Below are 12,374 nucleotides of genomic sequence, written 5' to 3'. Positions count from 1 at the left end.
AAATATGCAACTCCTCTTCAAATTTAAAGTCAATAGGATGAAAATTGAGCATTTTAGAAACTTCACCTAAGTTGTTGACCTTTGGCCTATGTTTACCTGATGACCTTTTGACCTCCAAAACCAAACGCTTCTTCCTTCTGACAAACTCTACCATGTGGTGAAGTTTCGTGAGGATTGGTTTAAGTTTGTGACCTGAAGGCGATAGACAGACAGACAGACAAACGGACCCAAATGCAATGCCCTCTCCTTTGGCGAGGGTAATACAGTATAGCCTTACCCAACATCTGCCTTCAATTTGGCGTGGGAATTGTTGTACATGCACGCATGGACGTCATTTTGATATCATGTGCATGTGCACCTGTGCCGCTGTGAAAGTTTCAACATTCGATTGAAGCGGAAACATGGAAGTGCAATTTTAGCCTGGGTCACTTACTGAGCAATAATGCCAAGTGTAATAGAAACATGAATTTTCTCAGGAAATAATTGCAGAGAGAGAAGGGGGAGAGGAGAGGAGATGGGGACCATACTCTGTGCAGAGCATTGGTGCTGCTTAAGCAGTCTCCTTGGCTATTGGGCACAATCCTGGTCGGGTCGCCACTCTGACACTGTGTACCAGCATGCTGGTACTCATTTTGCCGACCTCGGAAGGATGACAGGTCGAGTTAGCCCCACCTGGTATTAATTCAACAGTTGAGTGGGATTTGAACTCAGGACCCTTGGATCCAAAGCCCACCACCCTAACCATAAAGCCAATGTTATGACATATCAGGTGATGGCCCCATTGGCCCATATTTGTACATTTGACTTATTTAAACATTCATCAATTGCATTAATCGGGTGTCTGGATTCAAACCTTTGTCCTAGCTGCTTCAAATTGTGTCTCTCCAAAGCGTTTATCTTGATTTTACAATTTGGTTTCAAAGCCAGCCTGGCCTTGCCAGAGAGCAGCTTTTGCAGGCTATTGTGAATTCCAGTGGAGTGTCAACAAGTCTTGGAGAACTACAAAGGATTTGCTCCTGTTTTGAAAATATGTGCCGGCACTTTCTCGCTGTCTGAAGCGTGAGAAAGATGCTGTTTGTTGGTAATTCTACCCGAGGGCTGCAGGGAGGGGGGAGAAAACCCACTTGCCAGTTGTTTCTTTCTTTGCTTGCTTTTCTCCGCCTAGGAATGGGTTTTATATTTGAAACTTTTGGAGTGTAACTTTTAGTGTGGTACAGGGTCTGACTGCTGTGGTTGGTCCCTGTGCCACCTCCGCTTGCAAGTGCTGTGCAACTTCAATAAACCGTATATTCGAGAATCCTCAGTTGACTCCCCTTAATTCTTGGCCAGGATTGGTGAGGGTCTTCATCACAGTTGTCACCCCAGATGGGACACTGTCAGGTCCTGAACGCCACAATCCGGAGGGATCTCCGTCGAACGCAACTGACACCGCGATCCTGAGGGATCTCCGTTGAGCGCAGCTTCGGGGTCTGCGCGGGTTCCGAACTGGTAATGGTAAATGAGGAAAGTCGAATGCGGTTTGTTGGAGAAGCATAGGAGCTATTAGGCCGGATTCAGGTGACAGGTTTAGGTCAGAGGACAAGGTACGTCCGAGTGAAGTAAGGGAAGCAGGTTTGAATCCTGTAATAGTTGAGAGGGTCCAGAGTCCTTCAGAGGAAGAAAAGCTTTAAGGCAATTGAGAAGACCGGGTCTCTGATCCTGCACACTAAAAGGAGAAAAGAGAGCTTTTGGCTAGTGACAAGTTAAGAACATATAATGGGGAATAACTCTCCAAAGAACATAGAGTTACCCAAAGGAACATGTTGTAAGTGAGTGCAGGGCTGGATAACATGGACATCGCGAAGACAGGATCCCTTCTCGCTGACCGGGTCCTTAGATCCAAAGATATTACACACCGTCAGCTCTGTGTTGATGGAGGGCAGAGTGGGATGCTCGAGATAGAATGAAACACCCTGGAGAGAGTTAGCAGCTTGGCTAACGGGGTCACAAGATGAGACAGGACGTACACAAGGTAAACGAGCGAGGAGGCGAATACAATGTGAGTTGGAAGGTTGAGTTTGTGTTCGATATAAGTTAAGTGTTCCAACCTGGAACTTGTATTTGTGGAACAAATTGTATGTTTGTATGGAGATAATGATTGGTCGTCATCTTAAATGTGAAGACTTTGGAGGAGGTGAATTGCGCACACCAAATACGGAGGAAGGATGATGATGACCGATTCTGCACGTGCTGCTAATTAATTCATAGTGATGGGCGAATGTCATTGAGAGTGTTTTTACCGATGTGTGTGTGTGTGTGTGTGTGTGTGTGTGTGTGTGTGTGTGTGTGTGTGTGTGTGTGTGTGTGTGTCTGTCTGTGTGTCTGTGTGAACTCGATAGGAAATTAACCACTTCGGCAGACAGTTTGGAGATTATGTGTGAGAATTCCCTACACCACTTGTACTGTGGTTAAGCTGTGGGAGTCAAATGGACCAAGGCTCGGGTTTTCTCATTGTTCGATAAACTCTGTATGCTATTTTGGCTTTGAACACTGTACGTTGCATACGTAATAAACAGATGGTCTCCTCAGAGCATCATTTGAATACCTGTTATAATGATAATGATAAAAATGATGATGTATGCATGATTATCTTAGGGTAACTCGGACGGACATAGGATTGATATGCACGGAAAAATATATCGAGCTCGTAGGATGGTTACAGGTTTCCGTAACAATTCTGACGCTGCGGAGTTCCATTCAGCAATGGCTGTTGCTGGCCTTTGTTTGGTGGGTGCTTTGTGTGCTGGTTGGCGCCGGAGTGGAGCGATCTGTTGTTGTTTGGTGCCTCCTGTTTTCACATGTGTAACGTCTGGGCTGCGCCAAGAGAATTTGTTGGGTTGTTCATTCTTGCTCCAATGATTTGTATACCTGACTGATGGAGGGATGCACAGTCGGGAGTTTCATGGAAGGTGTATTAAACTCACACAGTTGAATGTGGAGTGGTTTTGCTTCGGTAGTCATGCTGGCTGGCGAACTGGAGGGGTATAGATTGTGAAGCTCCTGGTGTTGGATGCTGTTGGGAGGTTTTGTGTTCATGTTATACATTTTGAACCTCCATGGTTTATAGTTAATTAGAGAGAGGTGTGCGAAAGAAAAGGTGAGCGAGTGGGAGTGCAGGTGAGCATATGCATCAGTGGTGACGGTAATGTTGTGATGTGATTGGCCAGCCCTCTCCACAATGTGTTTGAATCTCAGCTCAGCTTGGGGATGAGATGAAAGTGAAGTCCATTTGAGGGCGGGGTGAGCTATCGCAGGCATTGTGAAGGTAATCTTCTGGTTGCTAAACCCAGCAAGGTTTAATGGCTTGGGAGCTATTGTGTTGAAATGCGCATGGAGTTGGTATTTTAAAATGCGTTTTTAATATCTTCGTGGCCACCATATCTGCGAAGATTCGTGCTCTTTGTGTACTGTACTTCCTTCTCCAAACCTATTCCGCGGCTCCCGATGGAGGGTTTTGGGTTCCGGGAAGTTCGGGAGTTGTTTTGCTTGTTTGGGAATGGCGTTGAGGGCGATGCTTTTTCAATTTTACCGACATTGGACAACAGTTTGGATGGTGAGCGACGCGAGACCGAGGTGTGGAGGATTATGGGATGTAGAGGAATGGTTGCTTAGCAACGACATCAATCTGGAAGGAAGGAGCAGCAGTGGAGGTGAAACAAACCGCCAGAGAGCGCGAACTAATGAAGCACAGAGAAAGACTTACACCACACAACATGATTACACAGGATTTATGGGCCTAATTGCCTCCTCATACGTTGAGATTCATTGCATAGCTTTCTGTGTGGGAAACGGACAGAAAAAAAAAACATGTCTGTTGTGTTTATATGGGCCTCTACCTGTCAGGGTAAATTCATTAGATTTATTCGGACAATTCTATTTATTGTCAGAATGGTAGACCGTGGGGCTGTTTAAGTAAGATTGGATGTTAAGGGGGATTTAAATGCTTTGTTTGTTTTGAGCAAGGAATTGATTTGTATTTAAAGTGGATTTACGCAAATGCCGAGATGATCAGAGTAAATTGGATGGAATGCGCAGCGTTTTGCTGTGGCAAGTGCAAAGACTTTTTTAAAAGATGGACAGCAGAAAGGGTTTGATGGATGGATGGAAGCACTCTGTGACGACAATGATATTGCTGTGAATTACTCATGTTTAATTATTACTTCTGTGAATAACTTATCTTTGAATTATTTGGGAATCTATTTTGTGAATTATGATAAGCGAACACACAGGTGTGATCTGCACAATGTTTTGCGAACACCTAGACACGGTACACCAGTGTGTTTTGACCTGTAATGGTGGTGATGGGAATAATCTTAGGATCAATGAGACCAACAAGTGATACACATGATAATGTTTCTATGTGATATTAATCAGAAAAGTGATTTTCACACACCTTTTACCGGATTGGTTGTCAAATACATAAAAGATGGAGATAGTGTATGGAAACCGTGTGAGTTACTTTCAGACTAAGCTCATAAAAATAGGAAAATTGGGGGAAAAGAACCAATTTGGAACGAACCATGATGTTTCTTTTGGTCATTATTGATATAAACTTTTGTTTTGAGATTACAAATTGAGAATCCTTTCCCGAAGGACTTTGATAATCTGTTAATTGAGGATAGGAAAAAGTTACTGAGAATTGAATCAAGATAATAATATATTAAGTTAAGGTACTTACATAATATTGAAAAAGGGTCTCTGTTATTAAATTGATCGAAAGATTGGTCAACACTACATATTAGAAATAAAGTTATAAAAAAAAAACAAAAAAAATGGTATTTACATAACCATAATGCAGAATTATAAAGAATGGCGAGACCAACAGCAATCATGAAATCAATTAAATGGAATTAGAAATTGTACCATGTATTGTAACTGTATTGCTCTCACTGATTAGGAGATGATACTGACCTGACTGTAATTTAAATATAATGACTCTACAATTTGTGGAAAGACAAACAAAAACGAGAATTATGCGGAGTACAGAAAACATGACGATGAAATAAATGTTAAATCGATCAAAATAAAAGAATTATATTATTGAAAACAGTGCAATGACGCTACAAGCCAATTTAAATATTACCTATGTTATCTGTCTTCTGATTAATTGGACAAGTGCATGATTTTTATTAAGTTGTACTTCTTGTACATTTACATAAGTAAGTTGAGGTATTTCTAACACTGACTTGACCATCTTTCATCAGCACAGAAGTGCCAAGTTAACTGGGAAAATAAATAAATAATGGCAGTTGCTCTGGAACTGCTTGTGAATGAAACTGTGGATTGTTTAGCAGATAATGATTGCAAATGTTAAAATGGTAACTGTGAAAAATCGAATCGCATTGGATTCGGTACTTGAAAGAAGTAGCTAACTTTCATTTTTTGTATAGAAAATGGAATATTTTTTTGGTGAAAAGAATTATTGATTAGAACTTGGAACCCTGATAAAGACTGTTTGCTTTTACATGGAAATAGCAAATGAGATGAATGTTTTGAGTATATGTACAACTGAGATTTCTGCATATTTTCGCATGTTTTGGAAAGGGAAAAAAAAATAACAAGGAAAGGGATAAAATATTGATATGACAAATAATGCAAGTTGAATGCATTTTGTAAGAACCTTTGTCAGTCTTGTGGAAATACATAAACCCATGAAGTTTGTTGATTGGTGTTTATTTGATGCTTTGTTTGTTTCGGAGTGTTGAAAGCAGTCTTTGATGCACTGTACGATTTCGTCAAGTGGAGCTTTGAAAGAACTTCAACCAAAAGATTGGACGATGGAGAGAACCCAGATTTGGGTGATTGGGCATTCAACATGTGATCATGAAACTCCCCCCTTCCTAAGGAGATAAGATGAACATGTGAAAAAAACCCCACTGAGGAGAAGCTTGGGCAAGAACTGACGTCGCCGTTTTGTGAGGCCAGACCGGCCAGGCAAGCGTGGAAACGCGGAGTGCTGCTCTGCAAATATATCATGCACTTGCTGTGGCTACCTCAATGCACAACGAAGGCCCTGGTGGCCACTCGGCGAGTATCCTGCAACATGTGTTCAGTGGTGTGGCTGGGGGCTTGTGCAGCCACCATGACTGCATCCAACATGCATAGCTCTTTTGAACTGCTGTTACAAGGGGCCGAACTCGGCTGGGACTCTGGGTCACCTCTCTGATCCTTTTCATAACCTTCAACTCAGCAAGGAGCCCAAGTTCTTGCCTGCCAAAATCTACCTTCCCCTGAAGTCAACGGGGTGTGCCTCGACTGTATTTTCTGAGCGTTCACTGCCATTGTTAATTGGACTGGTGTAATGCATATCTATCTCCTCTAGGAACAGGGTATGGTGATCACGGGTGATATAATCATTTTGGGTTTTATAAATTTAATTTTGGCTATAAAATCGAATTCGTTGTAAGTGATGTTTTTCCCTTGCTCAAGAATATTTAAATTATGTCGTTTGATGTCCAAATATGGCCAAATGTGGCCAAGGAGGGAATACTGTTATGACATATGAGGTGATGGCCCATTGGCCCATATTTGTACATTTGACTTATTTAAACATTCATCAATTGCATTAATCGGGTGTCTGGATTCAAACCTTTGTCCTGGCTGCTTCAAATTGTGTCTCTCCAAAGCGTTTGTCTTCATTTTACAATTTGGTTTACAAGCCAGCCTGGCCTTGCCAGAGAGCAGCTTTTGCAGGCTGTTATGAATTCCAGTGGAGTGTCAACAAGTCTTGGAGAACTACAACGGATTTGCTCCTGTTTATGAATATGTGCCGGCACTTTCTCGCTGTCTGAAGCGTGAGAAAGATGCTATTTGTTGCTAATTCTACCCGAGGGCCGCAGGAAGGGGGGGAGAAAACCCACTTGCCAGTTGTTTCTTTCTTTGCTTGCTTTTCTCCACCAAGGAATAGGTTTTATATATGAAACTTTTGGAGTGTAACTTTTAGTGTGGTACAGGGTCTGACTGCTGTGGTTGGTCCCTGTGCCACCTCCGCTTGCAAGTGCTGTGCAACTTCAATAAACCGTATATTCGAGAATCCTCAGTTGACTCCCCTCAATTCTTGGCCAGGATTGGTGAGGGTCTTCATCACAGCCAACACCAGGCATAGAAAGAGAAGGCCATACAAAAAAATGTGTCAACAGATTGCAGTCTTAGTCGGAATTGCAATGATCATTGTTGGATAATGGTACGAAGATTATTATTACAGTACGATGACAGAACTGCCGTAATTATGCAATTATTGTGTGGTTATACCAAATTTTGAGAGCTGTCAGGATATGGAAAAATTAGCATACATGCCTTTGAGCTGTATAGTCTGGGTTCGATTTTCGACTCAATTCGAAATCCTGTGACTTGCTGAGTGCTTTTTTGGCTTGGAATGGTATCGGTGAGTGTTCTTTCCTTCAGAGGGATGTTAAGCTGGGTGTCTTATCAACTAGAATTTATTGGTGAGCGTTAAATATGCCACGAGGACTTTAACAAAAGTCCGCCTTTCTGAACTGGTTCCCATAACACAAAATCACGCCCAAATGAATACCACACCTTTGATGGAGTGGAAACCTGTCCAGGGTTGGTTCTCAGGAACGAAAACGTTCACCCCTTTGGAGAGGTTCCATGATGGAACTTGTGATGAATAATGGAGATGCAGTTTTCACTTCTGACGATTTCACCTTCAATAAAATGTGTCATGTCTTTCTTCTGTGCTGTCTTTCATTTTCTCTTACTCTCAACCACCTTTTTGGCAAAGGGTGAATATTTCTTACATAATTTTCTAAAGGAGGTTACACCAAAACTTAAGCTGGGATTTTCACACGAGGTCGTCAAAAATGTTACCAAACATAGTCAATTATACTTTTGTTTTTGACATGTTGTCCTGAACCTTGACGAGCCGGAAAAAGTACAACGTTGTCATTACTTGGCACCATAGACAGGCTTCAGCAAGAAAGCGAGTTGTACAAATATGCTGTACATGTAAAGAATAATAAGTACAATGAGAAGACATTTGCCAAATGCACACAAGCGAAAGAGACCACAACTCGATTGGTATAGTGTATTAATAGATTGTGCAGAGAGAGTAGGGAGTGTGAACGAAAATATGGTTTCGATTTATCAAATACACAAATAATTTTAATATTTTTGAATTGTTAAAGGCTCAGGAAAAAGTATTTAGATAACACAAATGACAAGGACATTGGGAAACATCAGTGTACTTTTACATGCATCACAAGGAGACAACGGGCAAATCAACAGTGTTTGAGATTGTCAACCTGGATTCGAACATCAAGAGCTATTGTGCTGAAATCGGATCCCAAAACATGTTACTACTTTGCATGTTTAATGCTTAATCCCTTTGAATCTATTTTGGAGAGATTCTGAACGACTTTGCAATGGAAAAAGAGCTAATTAAAAAAATACAAATTTAATGTCAAATATAATATTGCCTGAAAAATTGTGTACATTATGGCATTTCCAAAAATGGATTTCAAAAGATAAAATGTGTCGATCATGCGGACCAGAAATACAGTTCAAAACTTAATTACCAAACCTTTCCAGCGTGTTTTCAAGGCCAACAAAACGCACTTCTGGTTGTGGTGCTCCCAGTCCTAAAACAAGTTGCCCAACTTTCAACTTATTTGCACAACACCCCCCTCCCCTTCAACTATTCGGTCCCTGACATCCAAACAGCTATTTTGCTGTATATCTGCCCTGCTAGGGAGAGTCTCCTCACCATCCAGCCTCTCTCGGCCTCATCTGGGTCACCAGGGGTCTCCTTATCGCTGGTCACCAAATCAAACCTCCGCTCCAACAGGTCCCCATTTCCAGACACCAACGGCTTCTATGGACAAATTACCTCAGCAGGAGCTACAGTCACCACTCCTCCAGGGCTCGATCAATTCTAGCGGACCCACATATCGTCTCCATCCAGACAATCAAACATCTAATTTCCTCCCCTGTTGCCATTCAATTCTCAAACATTGCAATGCAAAAATGGTGACCGTGTTCCTAGACTGCCATGGACTGTTTACATGTTATAATCCACATTCATTCTACAAACACAACTCAATTATTGACACATAACAGACAGTATAGGACAATTCTGGTTTCCAAACGAATCCCTTTACCAGCCATTGAATTACTCTCACCCGCTCTCATCCAAATTACCCATGTCCCAATTTCTAGCAAAACTGAACCCTTGGGACAGTACTCATCAAGGCTCCTTACCCGAAGTGCAAGTCATCGCAGGTTGATCTGGTCCAAGTGTCATCCACCCCTTCTAGTTTTCTTCGCACCCTTCCAATCCACCTATGTCGATTCATTGCTTTCAATCTCCCTGGATTCCATACTTTTTTTTCTTCTAAATTTGCATATTGTTCCAAAATCTTGGAGACCAACCTGGCTAATGTTTGGGTACAGTTGTGGACTTCAAGCACACCCTCAATGAGATGTCAAAGAACCAGGCCAGCCACAGGAATTGCATCCATAAGGTTTCTTGTGAGAGTATAGCAAAAACATGCACCTGGAGATGCAAAGAATGTCAAGCAATGTCTGAATTGGAGAAATGACCACTTTTTTTTTAGTAGTCGGAATTGCTGCTGAGGTCAATTAAAAAGTTTACATTTTGAAATTTTGCCCAGATGAAGAGATTTTTGAAGTTATCGCATGCAGAAATAAAATAAAACCACAATTGCTGGCATCTCTGGGCGTTCATAAGCATTGCAATGTATCCAGCGATTTGTCGGCATGATGATGAGGGATTCAATTATATGAGTGAGAAAAGAGAAAAAAATGTGTAGGAAAAAAACTGTTGCAGCCTGTTTCAAGTCAAGGCATTGTTGAGCTGGCCAAATTTTTTTTGGCAAATTAAGACACCAGCGAGGGACAACGAGGTGACCAAGGATAACGCCTTGATAAAGAATCATAGATAAGGCCGTTAATTATCTTCAAAGTGGGTGTTTACATTTCCACAACTACCCAATTTTAATTCATTCAAAAGGGGCATTTACATTTACCTAAACACCCAATTTTCTCACTGTATACAACCAAAACACCTTCAGTAAGTTTCCCCCCTTGTTTTGGGGGCAATTTCAATGTACAATTAAAAAAAAAATTGAATAATGGACATTTCAAGATGTGCATAAACATTATTCTTTATATACAGCAGCAAATCGTCGTATGATGGGGAGGAAAAATTTGGCTCTGTAATTTTAAAAACACGTGAATACTGTAAACGGTTCAAAAATCGGGTATTATCAAGTTTATGTTGCTTTGAAACTCACTAAGAGAAACAACATAACCTCTCTCAAGAACATCTAATTCGATTTACTTCCTGGATGAATGATTGTTCAGAAACCGGGGACTCCCTGTACTGTATTTTGTATAAAACTTGCTTTTTGCATGACCAGACAAGTATGAAATACTTAATTTTATATCTGTCAATGGTTTATCGAATGAGCACATGATCGCTCATCATTCATTTAAAAATGACAGGATGCTGTACCGTTCTATGCACCAATCGATTAGAGAAGGTATTTAAAATGTATCGATTTACAGGTTCCGTATGAAGTTCCGCATGGATAAAGTGCACGAAAAGGAGAACCACAAAGACCTACCTTTACATATCCTACATATTATTTCTGTTAACATCTGCGTGTAATTTAACGTTTTTCCTCTGAAACTGCCAGATGGATTGTCGCCACTTTCGGCATGCGGGTGCTCTGTGGTCTAATGGACAGCATAGGCTATGTGAGATTACGCCAGGCAGACAGGTTTGGGAATTTTTGGCGTTTTTCTAATTTTTACATTCGTTTGCATGGCGACGTGTGACGTCAGCGCTGAGAGGCGTAATTCCGTCATGACATCGGTCATTCTTGACGTCATTACGTCTGTCGTCGACAGAACGTCACCACTGAGGAGCGTAATGCCACTCCGAGAAAAACAGCATCTGCAATGTAAAACCGTCTTCTGCACATGCTGACTACCTCAGAAGGTGAATTTGACACAAAAAATGTAACAAGAAACATTGTATATAAAGTAAAGATTTTAAAAAAATATATTATTTCTGTTAACGTCTGCGTGTAATTTGACGTTTCTCCTCCGAAACCGCTGGCAGGAATGTGCTCCTCTTCCATATACTGGGGTTTCTTAATGTGACGATGATGATGCGCTAAATTTCTAAGCTGGAATTGGATGACAACGTGGCTTCAACAAGATTTTCAACTCATCGACGGCCGCATTTATTCCCGTTCGGTCGCCATCGCTGAACTGCTGTCTGGTAAGTGCTGCCATCTATCCAAAAATTATGAACTAGAGTAAGGGAGTACTCATTGCATCAACCACTGAACACAAACACAACTGATAATAAATAGTATGACTCAGAACATCAGCAATGGTTGTCATGTTTTTAAAATCAGTAGGGAACGAGGGGAACGATGAGCGCCAGCTCTGCCAACATGATATTCCCCGATTGGCTCTTTCCCGGACTAAATGTATGCCCCCGATTGGTGCCTTCCCGTACTAAACACGCCGTCTTAGACTGTAAATCTTTGTCTGAAATCCAACGTACTTCCCGTACTGAACACGCCATCTTAGACTGTCAATTTTTGTCTGAAATCCAATGTACTTCCCCAACTGAACACGCCGTCTTCAACTGTCAATTTTTGTCTGAAATCCAACGTACTTCCTGTACTGAACACACCATCTTAGACTGTCAAATTTTGTCTGAAATCCAACGTACACATTAAAAACACCCGAAAATAAGTTGCAATAGGCCTTGGTCCAGATAACATCAAAGGCTATAATCTGAAGGTAGGAGGAACCAGGGAACAGGTATGAGGTCATCCCTTCATTGCCCTGATTCTCTTATTTTCTTTGTTCTTCGAAAGTGCTGTGTCTGACAATAGATTCTGTACCTTGAATGTGTGCGTGTTAACTGTTCAAATTAAAGAGATGTTCGATTGTCAGATGCACCCAAACAACTGCCGTTCATTACATGAATTGTCAATATCAACCGCCATCTTTACCTGTGTTGTGTCTTGTATGTGTCATATTCAATTTAAAGCATCCAAGTGTTGTTCGATCGTCGGATGTGCGCCAAAATGTGACGTTCATTGAAATTTGCATTCTGATTCTCGGTCACCCTCCACTGCTCCTGTTCAGTCTCGGGCTCGGCCTATATCATATGTTATGTCATGTCAACACCAAACAACCGTAAGGATCGAAGCATTATGGTGCCATGTGCATTTTGCATGGATCGAGCCATGCATCTTCATCTTCAAAGTAGGCCTACTTTCCTTGCTTTGAAAAATACAGTACAGTGCAAATCGACTCGACTGAAGTGG

General features: G+C 41.4%; 1 protein-coding gene and 1 long non-coding RNA gene across 4 annotated transcripts in view; one reads left to right on the top strand and one right to left on the bottom strand.

Moving 5' to 3' along the window:
* Positions 1-12,374, bottom strand: part of LOC147034590 (uncharacterized) — a 170,480-nt gene that overhangs the window by 64,198 nt on the left and 93,908 nt on the right. The window lies entirely within an intron of this gene.
* Positions 721-7,078, top strand: LOC147034592 (uncharacterized). Its single transcript, XR_015059348.1, has 2 exons — positions 721-1,488; positions 5,739-7,078. It is a non-coding gene; the product is annotated as an uncharacterized LOC147034592 (long non-coding RNA).

Source organism: Eptatretus burgeri, chromosome 1, assembly GCF_056783735.1.
Source record: "Eptatretus burgeri isolate ZD-2024b chromosome 1, Ebu_testis_v1, whole genome shotgun sequence".
In the NCBI taxonomy this organism is placed as follows: domain Eukaryota; kingdom Metazoa; phylum Chordata; class Myxini; order Myxiniformes; family Myxinidae; genus Eptatretus; species Eptatretus burgeri.
This window is presented reverse-complemented; position numbering and strand designations above follow the sequence as displayed.